General features: G+C 41.8%; 1 protein-coding gene across 7 annotated transcripts in view; it reads right to left on the bottom strand.

Annotated features, from left to right (window-relative positions):
* SEMA5B (semaphorin 5B) overlaps window positions 1–19084 on the bottom strand; it is a 279436-nt gene that overhangs the window by 178902 nt on the left and 81450 nt on the right. For all 7 annotated transcript variants that reach the window (XM_054829587.1, XM_054829586.1, XM_054829589.1 and 4 more), the window contains one exon: window positions 13399–13459. The gene's annotated coding sequence lies outside the window, so the exon portion shown is untranslated. The remainder of the gene's footprint in view (window positions 1–13398; window positions 13460–19084) is intronic.

Below are 19084 nucleotides of genomic sequence, written 5' to 3'. Positions count from 1 at the left end.
CAACTCACATACATTATATTCCGCCCATAAAACTTAATATCACCTAAAAATTCCCATCAAATGCAAATTTTCCTCAGTGATTTATTTGTGCAATTGTGAGATGAGGAGAAAGCACACAAAGCAGTGGGAGCTGCAGGCTGAAGTAAACAGTGTTGTCAGAATATGCAAAACAAGGGAAGAACACAAAAAAGAGAGAGAGAAGGAAGGGACAAACATTCTCTGGCTGGAAAGTTATTGAGTATTTAGAGCCAAAGAGGAGTGGAAAGCTTGGAGAGGAATTTCTACATGTAACCTACAGACTCTATTTCCACTCCCAGCATCTCTTCCATTTAGCTAACAGATGAAAAATCTTTCTGGGGGTAGATGTAGGGTTAGGTTTGTAGCTTTAAAGGTCATTGCCTAAAATCAGCACCGCAGAGCAGAAAGGAGCTTTGCAGTTGGTCGGCTTCATCGTATCCCACACTTTGAGGAGTACTGGCAGTGAGGTAATCCCTTAGGAATGTGTGTGCGGTTGGATGGCTGTGAAAAGAGAGCGGTCAGCTACCAAAGCTCTGTGCTGAATATTCACGTCACACACTCACAATCATTTTTCTTGTTAAGTATTGAGAAGACTGGGAACATTATAAATGCAGTATCTTTTTTGGCTACAAGTTTAGCTGCTTTAAAAAGATCTGCTCCCTCCCGGCTCCTCCACTCCACCAGCTGTGCTCCACCTCTATCTCCAAACTCAATCTGCACACGCTGAACTTTATAAAACATAAAAAACAGGGAGAAAATTAAATACAGTTATACTACAACTAAAGAGTAAGAACTTTAAAAGGTGGTGATGCAGCAAACTGGAATAAGCATTTTAAGGTCACTTGTCTGTATAAAAATGACACCTTGTAGAATACATAACCCCATGCCACGTGCTTGGGTTATGTCCACATCCATATCCATATCCATATCCATATCCATATTCATGTCATATTAATCAAAGCAACTGTTTTCCTCTCTACATGTTGACGAGTCATTACTGCCACAGCAGATTGAGTTTGCTTTGCCAGTGCCAGGTAGTGTTGGTAGTGCTGGCTGTTGAAAATACCTTCATTTGCCTGAGGCACTTAGCAATTTGTTGCAGTGAGACAGGGGAAGAGTAAGTGAGGATCAGGTGTCCCAGCCCAAAGCTCAAGCACATTGTAGAAAGTTTCACTCATTTCGGTGAGTTTTGAATCAAGCTCTAAGCAAGAAAAAATGCAATATAATATTTCTAGTCAGTTTTCTGATTATTTGCCAATAAGGCTAGACAGATAATCTTCTTTTTTTTCTTTTTTTTCCCTTTTTTTTTCTTTTTTTTTTTTTTTCCTATTTCAAATGTCCCTGCATTGGCATTTATCTGTCCACTTCCATATGTACTTGCTCATCTCATGCTCAGTGGGCTCATGCTCATGCAGTTTGCCTGCATGGAAGCAAGACGATGACACCACACAAAAGTAATTTTCAAACTAATGTAACCTACAAAAGAAGACAAAACTAGACAAATCACATCCCACTTTTGAAAACAGTATTTTTTTTCTGTTTTCTAAAAAAAATGCACATATTTTTACTTACAAGACTACATTAAGTTTCTAGGTCATTAGACTCCTGATTATGAGAAGATTAGCTTGAATGGCACATTTAAATGCCAATCTCTGCTATCTTATATGAAACAACCAGTTCAAACATACAATTCTTGACCCACTCTAGTACCTTTAAATTTATTGTTTAACAAAAAGAAAGAAAGGTGGGTGAAAAGTTGCCATTCTACTTGAAAACTTCTACTATATTTGTGGGTTGGCAAAGTCCAGAAAGCATTAATGCATGTCCTCAGAGAGATGAAAACTCATTGGGAACAAACCTTCTAGAACTAAGCAACAAAAGACTCAAACAGGTGCTCTGTACCAGGGGCCAGAATGCAAATTTACTGCATGTTTATTACAAATTTTAGCGTACAACTTCTAAACATACATATAGAAATGTCCTTACAGCTGTAACTAACTCCAACACAGATGTCTTCAACAAGGTATAGCATTGAGAAAGGTCTTGGACAGTGTTTAGTACTGCTTACTCCCAGCTAAGGATTGCCCTACAATGTACCACCTCTCCCTCAGAAGATACTAAAGTCTCCACAGATACTAACTGACTAAGCCTGAAAATCCTACTGTGTTTCATTAAATCAAAAGCCCTCCACTTTATCAGTGGGAAAAGTGAGATACAGTGCTGCCAAGGGACTTCTCAGGGTCCTTCCACAAATCTATGACTAAAAGGTACAATTCTCTTGTTTGTTGGGGAATTTGACTTCTAGATGAGACTATATCTGAAGGCTATCTCCAAGTACTTCACAGCAGGATGTGAATGGCCCATTTCATACAAGTAGGACCACTTTTTCACACCTTGTTAATGAAGGTCATTTAACTCACAAGGACAAAAGGGGCTTTCTGGGTTTCTATCCCTACCGCCATGACTACAGCAAAGTCTGCTAATGCTTCAACTTCCAGAATGGCTGCCCCCGCTGGCATTTCTGCAAATGGTCCATCTCCCATGCAAGACATCCAGGAAATGTATTTAAAAATGTCCATATGAAATTATGTTAATAATTTCAAAAGTGCCCCAAGTACACATGTTTGGAAGGAGACAGTCAGGGGCTATGGTTAAAAAAATTACACTACTAAAAAGTTATTTTCCTTTCAACTATCTTATCAAGTTCGTTAATACCTTCTGCTGTTGGTGAAATGATCCCCCATTAACATTTCAATTTATTATTGCTGTTCCATTAATGAGACCACAAAAAATGGAAATGAGGCCTATAAATATGCTAAGAGTTAACGTGAGGAATCGTAACAGTGTGTGCACTTCATGAGTAATGTTTCGGTACCGCTAGCATTCAAAACAGCATGGAAGGATGGCTCTGCAGCATAAGCATCTGGCTTAACAAAAAAAAACCCCAAAAACCCAAACCAAAAAGCACCACAGTTTCTGAAACTATAGGGTAAAACCTCAGCAGAGTCAACTCCATGTAGTTCACCGTTCAAATGTCTTTGGAGAAGGACTTTCTCAGTGAAGGTCACTGGGACTGTTCAACTTCACAAAGCCAGTTCTGCTGGCTGGAAGGATTTCTCTCCCTGTCCTTTGTTAAAAAACTCTCTCTCCGTGCTAACGTCTACTTACTGCCACCACACCCAGTGCTGGGGGCAATTGATTCTCTTGGTAGTCTCTCAGGTTCTCCAGGAAAAGGGGCAGGCTATAAATAGAGAACTCCAGTCTTGGGAACCACGTTAAGATTCATTCGAGAAATATGTTTATTGCCAGGTAGCCTTTAGATCCATCAGGCTCCCACAGTTCCTCTGATGATCTTTTCTCCAACAAACAGTGAATATTCTCCATGGGTCAAGAAACATCCTTATGCAAACAGCATTACTGCAACTTGCATTTTCAATTATTAATATTTCACTTCTCATCTTACAAACTTTTTCAGAAAAGGAGGAAAGCAGAAGCTTGTTCCCGTGGGAACAAAAACACAAAATGCGGTACCTCGCTGAGCCATGAAAGGAACGGTCCCTTCAGCACAGGGATGTCATATCATGCTAGCAACGTTTTTGTTTCTGCATTTTATTTCTCTCTAGTGATTAAAAATGATCGATCCTACTCTGTTTTCTGTGCATAGCTGATGGCACTAGGCTTATGCTAAATGAAATGTGTAGCCACACTTCCACCAGCACTATCATCTTGCAAGGAACAAACTTATAATTATTACATTGATTTTATAATTTATTTTCCAGGAAGCTCAGATTTCATGGCAGGGATTGGCTTTGCACTGAGGTCCTACTACGTCAGCGAGAAGAGAACACTGCAGTCCATGCTTCTTTTAAGCATTAACAGAAGAAATGATCTAAATTAGCCAGTTTGCCATGGCAGTAATAGTAGGTTTGAAAAAACCCCAGCCACCTTCGGTAAGATGAAATAAAATGAAAACATAAAAAGCAAACTATTTAATGAGAGCACAGGCTATTTCAATAAATCTAGTTATTTGATAAGCAGACTGCCACTGCCAGCCCTTTATCATCTGTGAAAACGCATGATGGATCTTCTCTGTTTGCTTACAATTTCAAACCTTTCCCTTCTGATCGACATTAGCATTTTTGCTCCAATGCCTGTAACGACACGGATTGCTAGCAACCAGCCCAGATCCCACCTTCCAGGGAGAGTCTAAGCACTGACAACCCAGGCATGGCTCAGCGGCACATACATACGGCACACAGACTGGGTGGTTCGAGGCTGTTAAATGTTCTTCCTCTTCTGAGTTTGCTTAAAGAGGAGGAAAACGGCCTCTGCTGAGAGTGTACATACATAAAGCTGTAACAAACATTTAATTTTAGCTGCTCTGAAAGAGAATTAGTCTGTGCATTCTCCACTGCCAGTTCCTACTGCAGCTGCTCAAAAGAGGTGGCTTTGGAGGGTTATTAATTCCCATATTAACGGTCAGCCTCCTCCTCGTTACTGAAATATAGGCTCCCAAGTGTGTTGCAGTCTTACTTTCCCACATCTCTTTCAATTCTTCCATTATAAACAGATAAAGTCATTATTTGGCTGAAAAGGACCTCAATCCGACACAGGCTCACAATACTTTATCTAGCTTTATGATTCAACTACACATTTTCCTTCTGTGTAAAAAAAGCTTGTTCAAAAAAAAAAAAAAGCAAGAAAGAAAAGAAAGAATTAAAAATGTACAGCAAGTTCCAGGGAAACTGCTGAAATGGCTACTGTGTTCATTGTTTGTGCTAAACCAGTTAGCAGCCACAGGAGGGAAAGGCTCAGATATGATTTTTAAACTAGGCTAGTGAAAAGCATTTCACTCTCCATCAGAGCTGATTTGAGAGGATTATTTTTCTGCTACACTTTGAGAGGGCAATCCTGCCAGATGTCATGAATCTAAAAGCATTTTATGCAAAACATAAGGCATCATCTCAAATCATGTGTACCTTCATACTGCACCGTCCCTTTCTGTCCCTTTGCGGAGGTTTAGGTACTAAGATCAGGGGTACTACTTGAACAGCCCCCAAAAACTCCACAGAGATTTGACTCCGCTTGAACTGGAGCAAAGCAGAAGTTATTCCATCAAAATCAGTTCTTCAGCACTGACGTTGAACTCATTTATGCTGGCTAAGGATCTAACTCTACTATCTACAGATTGAAAGATGCTTAAAAAAGGGCTATTTTTATATGCTTAACCAAATATAAAACATGTGATTGAAACGTAGGCGGAGATTCATCTCACCCTATTTTATTCACCTGAAAGCGGGGCTTGGCTAGGCAGTGAGGCGCTTGGTACGTCAGTGGGAGGAGATCAGCACTCCCGAAGGTTGGTGCCTGTCGCCTCTGGGTACGCCCTTCTGATGAGTCACTCTCTGGGGATGCTCAGCTCCTTCCTCCACTATACAACAAAACTGGATTATGATAGATCGTCCCAATCAGCTGTAACAAAATAACCTGATAGTTATGCAAAACCCTGCTACTCCTCCTTTTCTCCCCCAGCGTTTTTGTGTCAGCATAAACCCAGTGACTTTTGCAAGGTTATTCAAACTCAAATCCATCTAGTCATAATACCCTCTCCAAAGTCATGTTCACCTGGACTGAAAGCTGCTGAGGGCACTGAACTCAATTGTCCTAACTTCTTCAGAAAAGGTGCCCAAAAGCTAAGAGACTCACAGATCATCCTTTAATATAAGGCCTTTCATTTTTTTAATCCAGATTTTGCTCAACAAGAAATGTGGTCTGACGCAAGACAACTCTACCACAAAACAACTGAGAAATATAAATCACTGTAAAAGCCCCTCACCACCGGGTGAATTGCCCTGGAATTGGAGCAAAGGTAGATATTGTTCACACTTTACTGCATCACTTCCAGTGAATTTTGCTGAAGTTTTTGAGAGTTAATAAGCTGCCTGCCTCTCTTTCAGACTTTAACAGTGTCAAGGCTGTATACAGAGAGGTGTATAGAAACAGCATCTGATCTAAAGGTAGAAACAAAAGAGCTTATTTTGCCTTATCTGGTGAAGAATCCAGTAAGCCTCTTGGGCACGTAGTTGAAACCACAGTAAGGACAGTAAAACCCTTCCTGGAATTGAAGGATCAGGAAGAAAGCAAGAAACAAGAGGAAAATGAGTTGTTAAATAGACTATACTTGAGGCGATGCATGGTGTAGATCCCTTAGCAGACACTCCAGCTCTCACTAGCAGGAGATACTTAGGACAGGGACTGGAGATTGGGGCCGTTCCTGTTCTTGATTCAACTGGAGCTGCGTTTCCACCCTTGGGCACCTCTCTCTTCCCCACCTGCAAAATGGTGAATAAAATTTAGTAGATGAGAGCTAAGCCTTATTAGTAATAGGAGGCCACATCCTATGTGTCTTCAGGCAGGCAACACCCCAGGGAAATCAGTGTGGGATTTCCCAGCCAAAGGGTTAGAGGACGGAGCCCAAAGCTGTGGGACCAAGCCCGTATGAGGAGAAAGAGATGACCAAGTGCTGTGCCCTTCACATATCTCCAGAGTGGTGCAAAGTAATTCCCAAGTTTATTGTCGCAAAGCAAAGCTGAGATATATTGCTCCTTTACAAACACAGATATTTCATCAGAGGACATCAAGACAAGTTTTGCCTTTGTTTTGCCCTTCATAGCTAAAAAAGGCATCCCACAAAATAAACAAAATCCCTTCTTCTTTCATTATCTCCAAACACACTGCTTCCACCAGGAGCCAGCCTCTGCAGCAGCTATCATTTTGCTCCAATCTGGTAAACGTCCTCTTCTCCCTTCCCCCTCCTCTCCCCTTTCCTACCTGGGGAATTCAGCTGCTTGCAGAAAAACTTGAAAAGAGAAAAAAGGAATAAAAAAGTTGGCTTGCATGGCCCAGAAATAAGAACTGAAAAAAAAAGTGAAACCATATGCCTTGCCCCTGGTGGCTCTGGGACTTGGAGCCAAACCAAGGCCATGAAAACAGAATATTGCTCTTTGTTAACCATAAATAAATAAATAAAGGACTACTCACTCTTGCCCTTCGGGATATGTTTTCTAAGGAGGAAGAAATTCCCTGTGGAGTTTATTATGTGTAGACGGGAAGTGTGCCTCCTCGGGAAAAGCAGTGGGGGTAGTTTTTCCCTTGGTGATTTCTTTCCCGCCTTTCCGTCACTCCTTTATTCATTTTGCAAGTCTCCCTCCCCTCCCTTCTGCAATAAGTGAAGCCACACAAAGGAACATGCAGGTAATTCAGCCACTCAAAACTACACAGCATCTCCTTTCCTATATAAACGATCAGTGTGTGGCCTGGGTTTCATTTGCAACTGTAAATGAAACAGGCCTACAACTGTGTTCATAATCCTCCTTAATTGAATTTCTGTGACAAAACCCAGACAAAATTATTACCCTCAAGTTAGCAGTTTGCGCGAAGTAGCCAAGGGTTCCTGGGAAGCTTTAAAACAAATGCAGAACAAAACTGGATACCACAAAGTGGTTATTTGGTATTGGTACCATTTGTTTGAATGGGGGGAGGTTTCCCTGGAGGAACAAGGTCATTTTAATATGAGGGACAGCCTAGGAATTCAACAAAGGCAAAAAAAAAAAAAAAGTGAGAATTAAATAAGCAGCGGAAGAGCTTGGATGTAAACCAGCACATGCTGCTCACACACAACAGCTACTGGAAGGAGGTGTTGGGCTGTCCTGGCTTTTTGAAAGGGCAGCATCATTCACAACTTGGTGTGGCTAATTAAGAGAGTTTCACAAATCCAGGAGGACTTGGAGGAACTGTTTGGTTTGTGTTGAAGTTCACACCCCATTGAAAGGAGTGTCTCCTTAAAGCCTTCCATGTAATCATTTCCTTCAACTCGATCATCAGTTATAGTAATGATGTCAGGCTGCTGGTAAAAGAGCTAGACTTATTTTTAAAATGTGATAACCACTGCTAAATGGAAGCAGGGATGCAAAAAGGGCACTGCCCTGCAGGGCACTCCCACTGCTTGTGGAAGAAGATAATTAAAGCCTTTCCTATTACCAAAATTTAGTGTTTGTTATTCTTTCAGATGATACAGATGTTTTCTTGAAGGATTGGGCAAAGCTGGTGTGAACAGACATATCTGTTTGCAACAGCTAATTTTGAGTGTCATATGCCATGTACTTAGACAGACACCCTGTTTTACCCCAAAGTACCATGTTTAGTCATCTCTGCATCAGCTGGTAACTAAAGCAAACTAGCAAAGTTATTAGGGATCAAAGCAGACTCCTTATGCTTCAACTTACACAGAGCTGATTGCAATAGGGAAAACCATGTCATCCCAAGGCAATGCCTGCTTGGGTTACCGCCCCACAAGCTCATAGAAGTTAACATCCTTTGCAATTTAAGCAGATGGCAAGGCTACGAGGGAATGGGGAGGGCTGAGGTAATGGAAAGAGAAATTCTGTAATTCTTCTGCATGCACCCATGTCCTGTGTGTCACCCAGCCATTTTGAAGGCAGAGAGTTGATGGCAATTTAGGGGTAGAGGAGGCTGGTGGGGCTCGTATGAAAATTCCCTCCAATTTAATTATTCAGAGTGGAAGTAAAATATCACTAGAGGTGATTAAATGTGCAATACTGTTCAGAGACAGGCAGGCAGAGACCAGACCTCATTTCCACAGACCTCTGTGCAGCTGCAGGACAGCATGCCCCTGTCTCCACCCTCACTTGCAAGGCAAAGCTGGTGTAATGAGGGACCTCAGAAGAGTCTCCAGGAGACATTTCCTCTCCCAGGGATGCAGTGGGGTAACAATCAGGTGCTACTGCCTTCCTCACCGTCTCTGCTGTGCCAAATGTTTCAGTGGTTGCATTAACACCTGGTTTTGAGAGATTGTTCATTAGCCCTTGGGTCCTGCGCCACTTTAAGTAACCTTTTAAGAACACCTTTTTATAGCTTGTGTGCTCTGTTTTTCCTCAGGCCACAAGTTAAATGCACTGAACAACCCCAGGGGCAAAGTGAGACAGAAATAAATAGATGTATATGCACATGCCCACAGCACACCCCCACACACACATACACCCGCACAATCAGGGCCAGAGATCAATGTCTTCAGGAAAAGGCATGAGGGGATAAATTCATCACAGTGCTTTGTCACTGGTGGCAAAGGAAAGAAAAAGGAACATTTAAAAGGGTGATGAAATGTTTCAAGAAAAGGCAATATATTTTTATGTACTTGTAAAATCCATTGGCAATGACTTTTCTGGTTAATTGGTTTCATCTTATTAAACTAAAAACCTATTTGTAAAATCCAGACATATTCAAGCATAAGTCCAATTTCTTCACCAAAAGCCAATACGCCGTTTCAAAGAAGAAAATTAAACAATACAAACCAGTTTCCATTAGTCTGAAAGCGCAGCACTTGGTGTGGGGAAGAGAAATGGAATGGAGTGCTTGACTTTTCTAACATGCACTTTGGAAAAATCATGTTACTCATTTACACTCAGACTGCAGCTCCCTTCTTCCTTACCCACTGAAAGCAGGTGACTATTTTGGCCCAATTATGCAGTGATTTATAAATCAGCCTTCTGCTATCTTTCCCTGCACTTGTCATGTTCAACTTCTTCCCTCTTATTAGACCACTCTCCTTCTCATTAAACAGTCCCTCTGTCTCACTTGCCAAAGAACTGCCAATGGGCCCCTCATTTTACAGAAGAATAGACCCAGCTTTACCAATGGGAAAGGACCTCTAATGCACCATGGACACAGCACAGTGAAGCATGGTAATTTGCCTGTGTTAATGATGCTACTTCACAATGGTCAGGAAAACAAAAATCTTTAATAGCTAAATGACACCCAATCCTTCTGCAGCCTGTTGAATTCAAAAACAGTGGAAGCAAAACTCAATGTCCTTTAAGAGATGAGCTAAAAGTGGCTGCAACGTGCTTTTTCCCCCAAATTCCTAATCTGCGTGGAATCACTAAAATAGGTGATTTGGTGCTGGGAGAAGGACAGAGAAAACAATCCAAGTGTTTCAAAATGTTTTAGTGGCTTAAAAGCAAGGGATATTGCGGGGGGCAGGGGGGGAATGAACTTATATGTAAACGTTTTTGGACATAGTACACACATTCTCAAGCTCCCAATTATTCTGCTCTGAGGGAGGCATTTTGTGCAAAATACTGACAAGTGGGACTAAAGCATAATTACTTATGTTCTCCTTTTTAGGTGAAAAGAGGAAGTCATTATTGTGGGAAGGACAGAGGGGCAGTTTGCATGTGCCATTGCATATTTCTGAGGATGCTCCAATTCCACAAAGCACTGAGCTCTTCAGTGCTAAATCAACCCCGTGAAATGCTTTCAACCTCAGTTCTCATCAGAAGCTTTTCACTTCTTACAGTTAGGTTCCCTAGGCTGCCTGGCTAGGCAAAACACCGACTGCTTTGGCCAGTCAAAGTCTGGTTGCTGCAAGAAGTTAATCTTCAAATAAGGCACATTAAGCTACTCAGTGGGAGAAATTCTGCTCTTATATTTGGCCAAACATGGCAGGCAGAACTGCATTGACTTTGATGACATTATTTGGTGTGCACCAGAAGGAACCAGGGATCATAAGCAATCATATAGTGCGTGTTTGGTAATCCTTTGGCACTGTTGAAAGGTTGGGGAAGAGACTTAAACATAGGTTTATGAAAAAAAGATGAACCAATATTTACAATATTGCTCCTACAAGAAAAGAGTTCTATGAAATTTTCCAAGGGCAGAGGGAGTGATTTGTCAGAAGTTGGCCAGTTGCGGTTCTGCAGATTTTGTAGCCGTCTGATTGGCACACTTCACACATTCCTTGTCCAAAACTTTCTAGTACAGCTGTGCAAAAAGGAGCAGGACTTGAATTCAAGAGGGCTGGAGGAAGACAGAATTGCTGAGAAATTAGGACCAAGCCATTCCAATGCAGCACTTGTCCAGGCATTCTTCAATTCATGCTGTTCAACACTTAACAAACCCTTGAGGTAAGTCTCTATCGCAATTAAGTGATAGCTTTTGCTGTAGAGTGCCTGGGGTAAGTTTTTTTAAGATTATTCACTTTAGAGTTCATCAATTGATTGTCTTATTGTCTTATGAAATTATCCGCTTAGCAGAGAAAAAGTTTGTCAACCCAGGTTGAAAATAAGCACCTAAAGACTCTCTGAATACCTCTTTACTCAATCTGGAGTAGCACTCAAAGGAAGTACTAAAATCTTTGAGACGAATGCCACACATCATATGTTAAAATTATCCAAAATGTTGTATTCTTAAGCCTTTCCTTACTAATGTGCTTGCTTCAATTAAAAACGTTCTAAAAATCCCCCAAGATGCTTGTTTCAATGGCTGGCTCAACATTTCATTTGCAGAAAATGCGGCTACAGCGTTAGCAGTGGGGCTGTGGGAGGGACATAAGCAAATCAGTATTCTGATGTCCCTTAAAGACCAAGTAATTCACTGTAATTTTAAATCTTAACATTTCCTGAATGAATAATTTTGATACCTTTCATCTTGTGTTCTGTGAACCTTGCCAAGTTGAGACCATAATACTTATCAGCAGTTTATCAGCAAAACCATGGGTGACTCTTTAGAGGCCTGATATTTGAGACCTGTCCAGACAATTTCCCTCTGAAGTCAAACAGCCAAGGAAAGATTCCCAGCTGTGACCCGTACAAGTGCATCTTCAGTGGGGCATTCAATATCACTCCCTTGCTCAAAGCTGCTTGGCAGTGTGAAAAAGGCATGTTGCCTTCCAGAGGCTGAGAGCAAAATAAACCTTCATCCTTGGGACAAAATTCACTTCTGCAGCAGAACTGGCAGAGCTGCCCTTCCAGACACTGCATGTCTCAGATGGGCCAAGGCATGAAACCAAGAAAGCTCTCACTGCTGGTAATGAATAGCCATCCCCTCATCCTGCCAAGCTGGCGCAGTACCACCCCCTCCTTTGGGGCAGCAGAAGCAGTGGAAGCAAACACAGAGGCAGGGGACAGAGCAGGTACACAGGCCACAGCCGCCTTTTACTGAGGCCAGGGAGATCCCTGTGCTGCAAAGCCTTGAGCTGTTCAGTGAGCACAAGAGTGGCCTGATGCCGCAACACTCCCTTCTCTGCCCTTGTCTAAAGCAACAGCAATGACACAAAGGGATGTGAAGGGAAAGGTTGGAGGATCTCGCATAGCAGTTTCATCTCTTGGTGCCTCTTTTGATATCAGTCTGCTAGTGTGAATTCTACTGCTCATGCACACGGTTGCTAACATCATTCGCTGTGGTGGAGTTGATACAAAGTACTTGTCATAGCAACTTAAGTAACATCCATGGTTTTCCCTCTAGATTTTGCAAGATGAGTGCATAGGTGCAATCATTAAATTCATTAATTCTAAAATAGTGGTATCTCTTTTGCTTGCTACTTGCCAGGCAGATATAGCCACCAGGGTGTGTAGCTATTAAGTGCAAACCACAATTCCTATCATCCTTTTTTGTTCACCTTCCTTTTACCGTGCATTTTCCTTGAGCTCTTTCTCTTTTGATCTCTTTGAGAAAAATGCCGTCCCTTATTGATTAAATTACAAACTCCAATGGCGAGTGATTGAGTTATATGATAACACCTGACGAAAGCCATCAACTACAATTGAAATAAAAGAAAAAAATAGCACTCTCGTTATTACAAAAGGTTTGGATGTTGAGTAGCTGACTGAATTAAATGGAGATTGAGCAGATCTGAGAGAATTGATTAGGAAAAACAATGCAGAATTCAGAAAAGAGCTACCAAATTTAATAGCTCACTAATTCACCTTAGAAAAAGATGGGAAAAGTTGAGGAACAGAAGGAAATTGTATCTTTTTCAAGCATTCACAACCAGGAATCGCACAAAAGCTTGCCTCTGTGATAAGACTCCTCAGAAACACAACTCTGACACCAAGTTACCAAAGGCCAACAAATACATGACCAGGGCAGCAGCCCCTAGGGTTCATTCATTCAGCTTCTAGTATGCCTTTTTAATTAGTGGTATCACAAGCAAAATAAGGTTCTTGGCCTTTGTTCTGTGCCTGGGAACCAACTACATGCCAGCTTTTGGTAATGCACCATTGCATTTTATTCACTGCTCATCTACGCTAATGAGGTATTTTTATTTTTGTCTGCTGTGGCATTTCCTGCAATACTGACAGATGTCTTTGGCTTTCCTCCTGCAGATTAAGCAAGCCTTACTTGAGTTCTTAAATGAGACAAGAAGTTGATAAAGTGCCTAAAATGGCATGATCCACCTTTAGAACTGTGTCACCTTCCAGCTCGTTGCAAGGTAGAGTCTAGCAAAGATGAGTTCTAGCAAAGCTCTGGAAAAAGTGTAAACACAGCTGTTAAAGAAGGGTTGCAAACATAGTATTTACTTACAGCCTCTGCATTACTGAAGTGTCATATTCGAAGTCACGCTCCAGGGAAAAACCTTAGTAACCTGTGGAAACACCAGAAAAAAGAGTCTTCAGTGGATATTCCTAACTACATCTTCTATCAGATGGGGAAGAGAATTTAACATCAATTTTTGACATTATTTTGGAAAGGAAATGTAAAGAACATACTATTTAACCACAAAACAGTGTAAAAATTTTCCTTAATGCTCATCTGAAGGTTGCTTCAAAACCTGCTTCAGCCGCAATCTTTTTTCTTCGTATTTGCTTTCTGCAAAAATCCTAGCATACAGATTTGCTAGCAGCAATTGTTTGTAGAAACAATAAATATTTTAACATACTCAATCTAACTTAGAAATTGTGCAGCCCTGCCTGAACTTTTCACAATCCTCAATGTTTCGTCCTCATGGAAGAAACAAGGAATCACTCTTGTCCCAGTTTCCAAGTGGGAGATTTGCATGAGTGAGAAATGTAGGCTGTGAACACACATCTTACTCCTCACTGCTGTGTTCTGCTTGGGGACATTCCTGCCCCCACCACCCATTACCCTGCCTCATCATTCACCCCTGCTGGAGTTCATTGCACCCTCCATTCTGTCAGCAGAACTACTCACAAATGCAGTCAGATATGGGTTAGTAAAGACCTACTTAAACTGTTCAAGTCAATCCAGGAGCCGCAGCCAGATGAAGATGTGTGAACACAGCCTACACGATTTGCCCCAGGTCTCACAGCCAGCCTGGCAGGGCAGAAAGCTAGCATGCTAGCTGTGAGCCCGTATCTCCCCTCTTTGAAACACCAAGGGTACTGAGCACAAAGCACAGAATGAACAAATCTGCTCAAGAAACCCACATCTCAAAGGTTATTATTTTCATTAGTTTCACCCTTCTGTCTTATCCAAAACCCCCAATTCCACCACAATCTGATGAAAGAGGCAAAAATTATAGCAAATAATAACAAGTTCTAGATTATTTTCTAATAATTTATCCTTTAGTTTCATATTATGGCAGCACTCCAAAGCCTACCCTATGCCTGAACTCTTTGTGCTAAGCATTGTGCAGATGTTGGCCACGGTAGTCTCTGCTCCCTGGAGCTTACCAGCAAGAGATCAAGGAGCTAAATGTGCAGGCAGGGAAAAGACAGAGACAGCAAAAATCAGAGGACGCTTCTGCACAATGGCTTGTGAGCACAAATCCCACTCAGCCAGTAAGAAATGATTCACTGTGAAGAGATTCTGATCCTGCTACCTATTATGCTCGACAGACAATCTCACTGAAATCATTTATCTAGTTATTTACATGGCTTCCATTGGAGCAATGTCTGAGCATTCACAAACCAGATGGGTTTTTCCTCACTGCACTCCTGAGAAGGAGCACATGCTGTTAACTCTGCATCATGGACAAGGAATGGATGTACTAAAAAAGACAAAATGTTTTTTCCAGGGAAAGTAAAATCTGATCTGCCAAAGCCCTATATCATGCCAAAGGGCTCCTGTGGGTTAAGGTGCTGCTCTCAGGGATGGGCCATCAGACTTCAGCCATAGGCAGACATCTCACCACCCTAGTAATTCTTCCTTGAACAATGGCTTCTAGATAGTGTGAATCAGGAAAAGGAAAAGGGAAGAAGAAAAAGGGGAAAGGTAGAGAATAAAGTGAAAATAAAAATAAAATATAAAGAAAAAGTAATAATAAATGTAGCAACATCTGAAAAAAGCAAACTGCAGCAACAGAGAAACCAGTCACCCAGTTCACTGAGGGGACCGAAGCAATTGTTTTCTACAAGAAGTCTCATTCATCACATTTCCATAACCCAGAAAATGCTCCCACAGTCCCGTCTTTCAACATTTTAAGACTAACATGCATACACACTCTCACATTTCCTTCCTTCTCCTACCAGTCTTCCCTTGTGGAAGAAATCATAAGAAAGGGATGAAGATGTGAAAATTTCTGCAGCTGTTCTGCCAGGGCTGAATCCTGAAGGTGGGAAACCGAACAGAACCCAGGGGTGGGAGAGCACTGACAAAAGGACTCAGCCTTCACTGCCAGTTGACTCTTGCTCCTTAAAATGATGATAGTGGAAATGCTTTTTTGATGATATCTCAGGAGGCAGTTCAGAGCCCAGCATACCAGGCTCTAAGTAAATAAAATACATCTGTTAGCTCAAACCTCCAGGACTGGTAGTCTTTTCTAAAAAGTAAGCCACTGGTCAGCACAAACTCTCAGGTTTGATCACCAGAAGGGTTTTTGGTCTGCAAACTGCCTAACTCTCTAAACATAATAGCTCCCTTCTGGCCAGAGAATAGAGGATTCCCTAAAGCCGCCCTTTGACCTGCAAGAAGTCGAGCCTTCTCCTGAAATTACTTCTCAGATGTTTGAATTGCCTCTCAGGTTACAGCATGAAACCTTTCCTATCTCTCTGTTAAAGCAGCAGATAGACAGATGGGATAGTCTTCATCTTTCAGGACTCCAGAAGTTCATTTCACATTATTTTTAACAGAGAATGAGATGCTTAGAGCTCCTGTTTAGGTTAAAAGAACAAGACTTGTAGAGTGTGCTCAGTCAAAGCCAGGAAAATCCCAAGCCTGGTAGTCCCTCCATAGTTCTGTCATCAATTAAAAAGAAGCAGGATAATATAAGTACCATAGTATAATGGTCAAACTTCCCCCTCCACACACACCTCCAAATCCATGCTGTCTTAGCCAAAAGCAGGGAATTCCAAAATCAAAAGAATAAACTGCCCATCCTGAGACAAGAAACCTGCGGGACTAGTGCAATAACTGACTCACAACTTTTGTGGAGCAGGAGAAAGCAGGCACCTCTGCTCTCCCCAAGGCTACGCTTGCATCTCCAGGGCTCCCAGCTGAATTCTGCTGAGTGGGATTTGCTGGCAGGGGCATTGCTGGAAACTAGCCGTTGACTGCTCTCCAACCCAGGGCAAGCCACATTGCCTCCCTCTGACCATGCACAATAAGAGTATAAAAATGCTCACAACCATTTTTGAAAAATCTCCGAGCACAGCAGGTAAGAAGCCCAGTGACTGCTGTAGCTGAGGTGGAGCTGTACCAGAACCACCACAGGATCTGAATGTCTTCTCTTCATTAATGGGTTTTACCCTCTCTTCACCCTGAGTCTAAGGCAGGGAGGTCTTATTGCCCTTTTGCAAGCTATAAAAAACCCAGCACAGCGGATGGACTAAACACCTCACCCAAGGTCCCCAGGGACATGCACATCTGCACTGTGAACTGATCCCAAACTGCCACAAACCCTGTCTACTGCCCTTCCCTCCAGCCCAGCCTAACTCTCTGAATTTCATGATGATTCAAAGCTCTATTTAAAGCAGTTATGGGTGTGTGCAAGGAATTAAGGCTGAGCCAAAAAGTTTGAATTTAGCAGCTCTGGTTGGGATTCTTCTTTGTAACAGTGAAACACAGAGTTGTGGGGGATTAACATGAAACAGAAAAAAATGTAGTATATGTTATTTGGGTTAGGATGTAAACCCCCAAGAAGACACAGTAGCAATGCCAATGTCTTCTCCTTCCAAATTAACCTGTCTCTTAAACACTCCAGTGGTGGCCATCCAGCCTAGCACAGCTTTCCCAAGCCTGCTGCTTGCTTACATAGCAAGGGCTGCTACAAAACAGGACAAAACAGACACAGAAAACAAGCTACTAACGTTTCTTGCGGTCCCCCAATGTAAGAGAAGTGGCCAGGCACACTTACACACTGGAATGAAGGGCAGCCAGGATAGCTGACAAGGTTCAGAGACACATCACCGTGGTTTACTACTTAAACCATGCTAAGCTCTTTAGGTAAGCTTTATTATTACAGATGGTATTGCTTGCCCTAGATTTGATGACCAAAATGGGGTTGCTCTCCCTAATCCTTCAGAGGCTGCTTATAAATCAGACAACACTTCACCTCTGGACACATGGCGCTAATAGATAATAATGTAAATGGTCCAATGTTTTAACCTTAACAGGCATTTGCTTGGGTTATGATAGACAAAAAATGAGGTCAGGAACTCTGGTCACAAGCCTGAAGTTAGAAGACCCTCAGTCTGGGGTCATCTGGACCACCCTGGCCTTTATTGCACTGAGCACATAGCCGACACGTACAGCAACCTATAGGCTGGAGTTGCAAAGGTGAGAGTGGGCTACACTGTTCCTACCCCTACACAGCTGCACCCCACAGGCACCAGGCACCTCCGCCTCCTGGAGCCCATCGAAGTCATTATGTCTATTAAGAGACAGCAACAGCAGTAACATGATTGCCGTGAAAATAATTTTGAAGACATCAACCCGTAAACACACACAGGAAATAAAATCTGCTTCTATATGAGCCCTTCCACTTTTCTCAGGCATCTGAGGGATGTCCTTTATAAAACATGAGATAAGAGCAGACTTGTTGTTCAGGCTGCATATCTGTATGGTTCCTTAGATACCAACGAAAGCCCAAAGGCAGGTCTTGGCATCTCATCCCCTTCTTATAAACTCTTTCAGAAAGTTAGAGCTGACTTTGACACAAACATGATGAGAAATGGGGAGCTATCTGTGCCATTCTGGGGAACATGCCAAACCCTGTATTAACACCCCCCCCACTCCATTAAAAACAAAACAAAGCAAAAACCAACAAAAAACAACCCTCCTGTTTGCTACTGATTAGGCAGCCGAATTAAAACTGATGAAGTGATTGGATAGAATCCAAGGCTGTTTATCTGCACATAAATCACAGGCATGCTTTACTCAGACAGTATGGATTTACTGAGCTAGGGGAAAGACCTCTTTTTCAGAATGCTGATTATTACAGCAATTAAAATATCAATGAGGCAAACATTTAGGGTAGAAAGCTGTTAGGGGCTCCTGGAGAAATCATTCCATTAAATATGAATTCAAAGAAATATCTAATAAAAAATAATTAATAGAGAGTTGCTTTGTTTCTTCGGTTAAGTATATGATGTTAGAAAAATCAAATTCTAAAGGAGGAAAGACAGACACAAATTAACTAGCTGGACATGCCAAAGGAGATTAAAAAGGAAGGCTGATACATATTTTATGATCGCAAAGGAATAAAAAAAAAAATTAAGAGAGATGTACTGTCAAACCAGACACAGTGTTAATAGCTAAAGTATATGGCAATAAGAACTGCTGTTCCCACAGCTATTAATGTAAACTGAAAATTGGGAGCAGGCTGCAGCAAAAGAAAATAAATCACACTTTTTTTTTTTCAATTTGAAAATATGTGTAAAATAAATCCCTACCCCCAGCATTCACTTTCTGCATCCCAGCCCCCCAACAGCAAGACAAGGACTGTCATTTCAGCAAGCTACAACTTCCAGGCAAGTGAGACAAGTGACAATTTCTTACTATTAATCATGGCTAATTTATTTATGCAATTTTTCTATTTAACAGAATCATTGGCCTGGAGATTACCTCCTCCTTCCCCTTTGAGTCCTGAGAAACTATTTAACATGGGAAGCAGCAAAGGGGGGCAAAGAGGGGAGAGTGTCATGTAGCCAAGTTACGCATCCCAGCTGGAATTTGGGATGATGTCTTGCAGTTCTGACTCCTTCAGCCAAGTTTCATACAGGAAGCACAAATGCGCCAAGGGCGCAGTGAAATACGCTGGAGCCAATAAATAGCACTTGACTCCATTAACACACTCAAGCTATGGATCCCA

The sequence above is a fragment of the Grus americana genome, chromosome 6, assembly GCF_028858705.1.
Source record: "Grus americana isolate bGruAme1 chromosome 6, bGruAme1.mat, whole genome shotgun sequence".
Taxonomy (NCBI): Eukaryota; Metazoa; Chordata; class Aves; order Gruiformes; family Gruidae; genus Grus; species Grus americana.
Note: the sequence above shows the minus strand (reverse complement) of the source record. Positions and strands in the feature narration are given on the sequence as shown.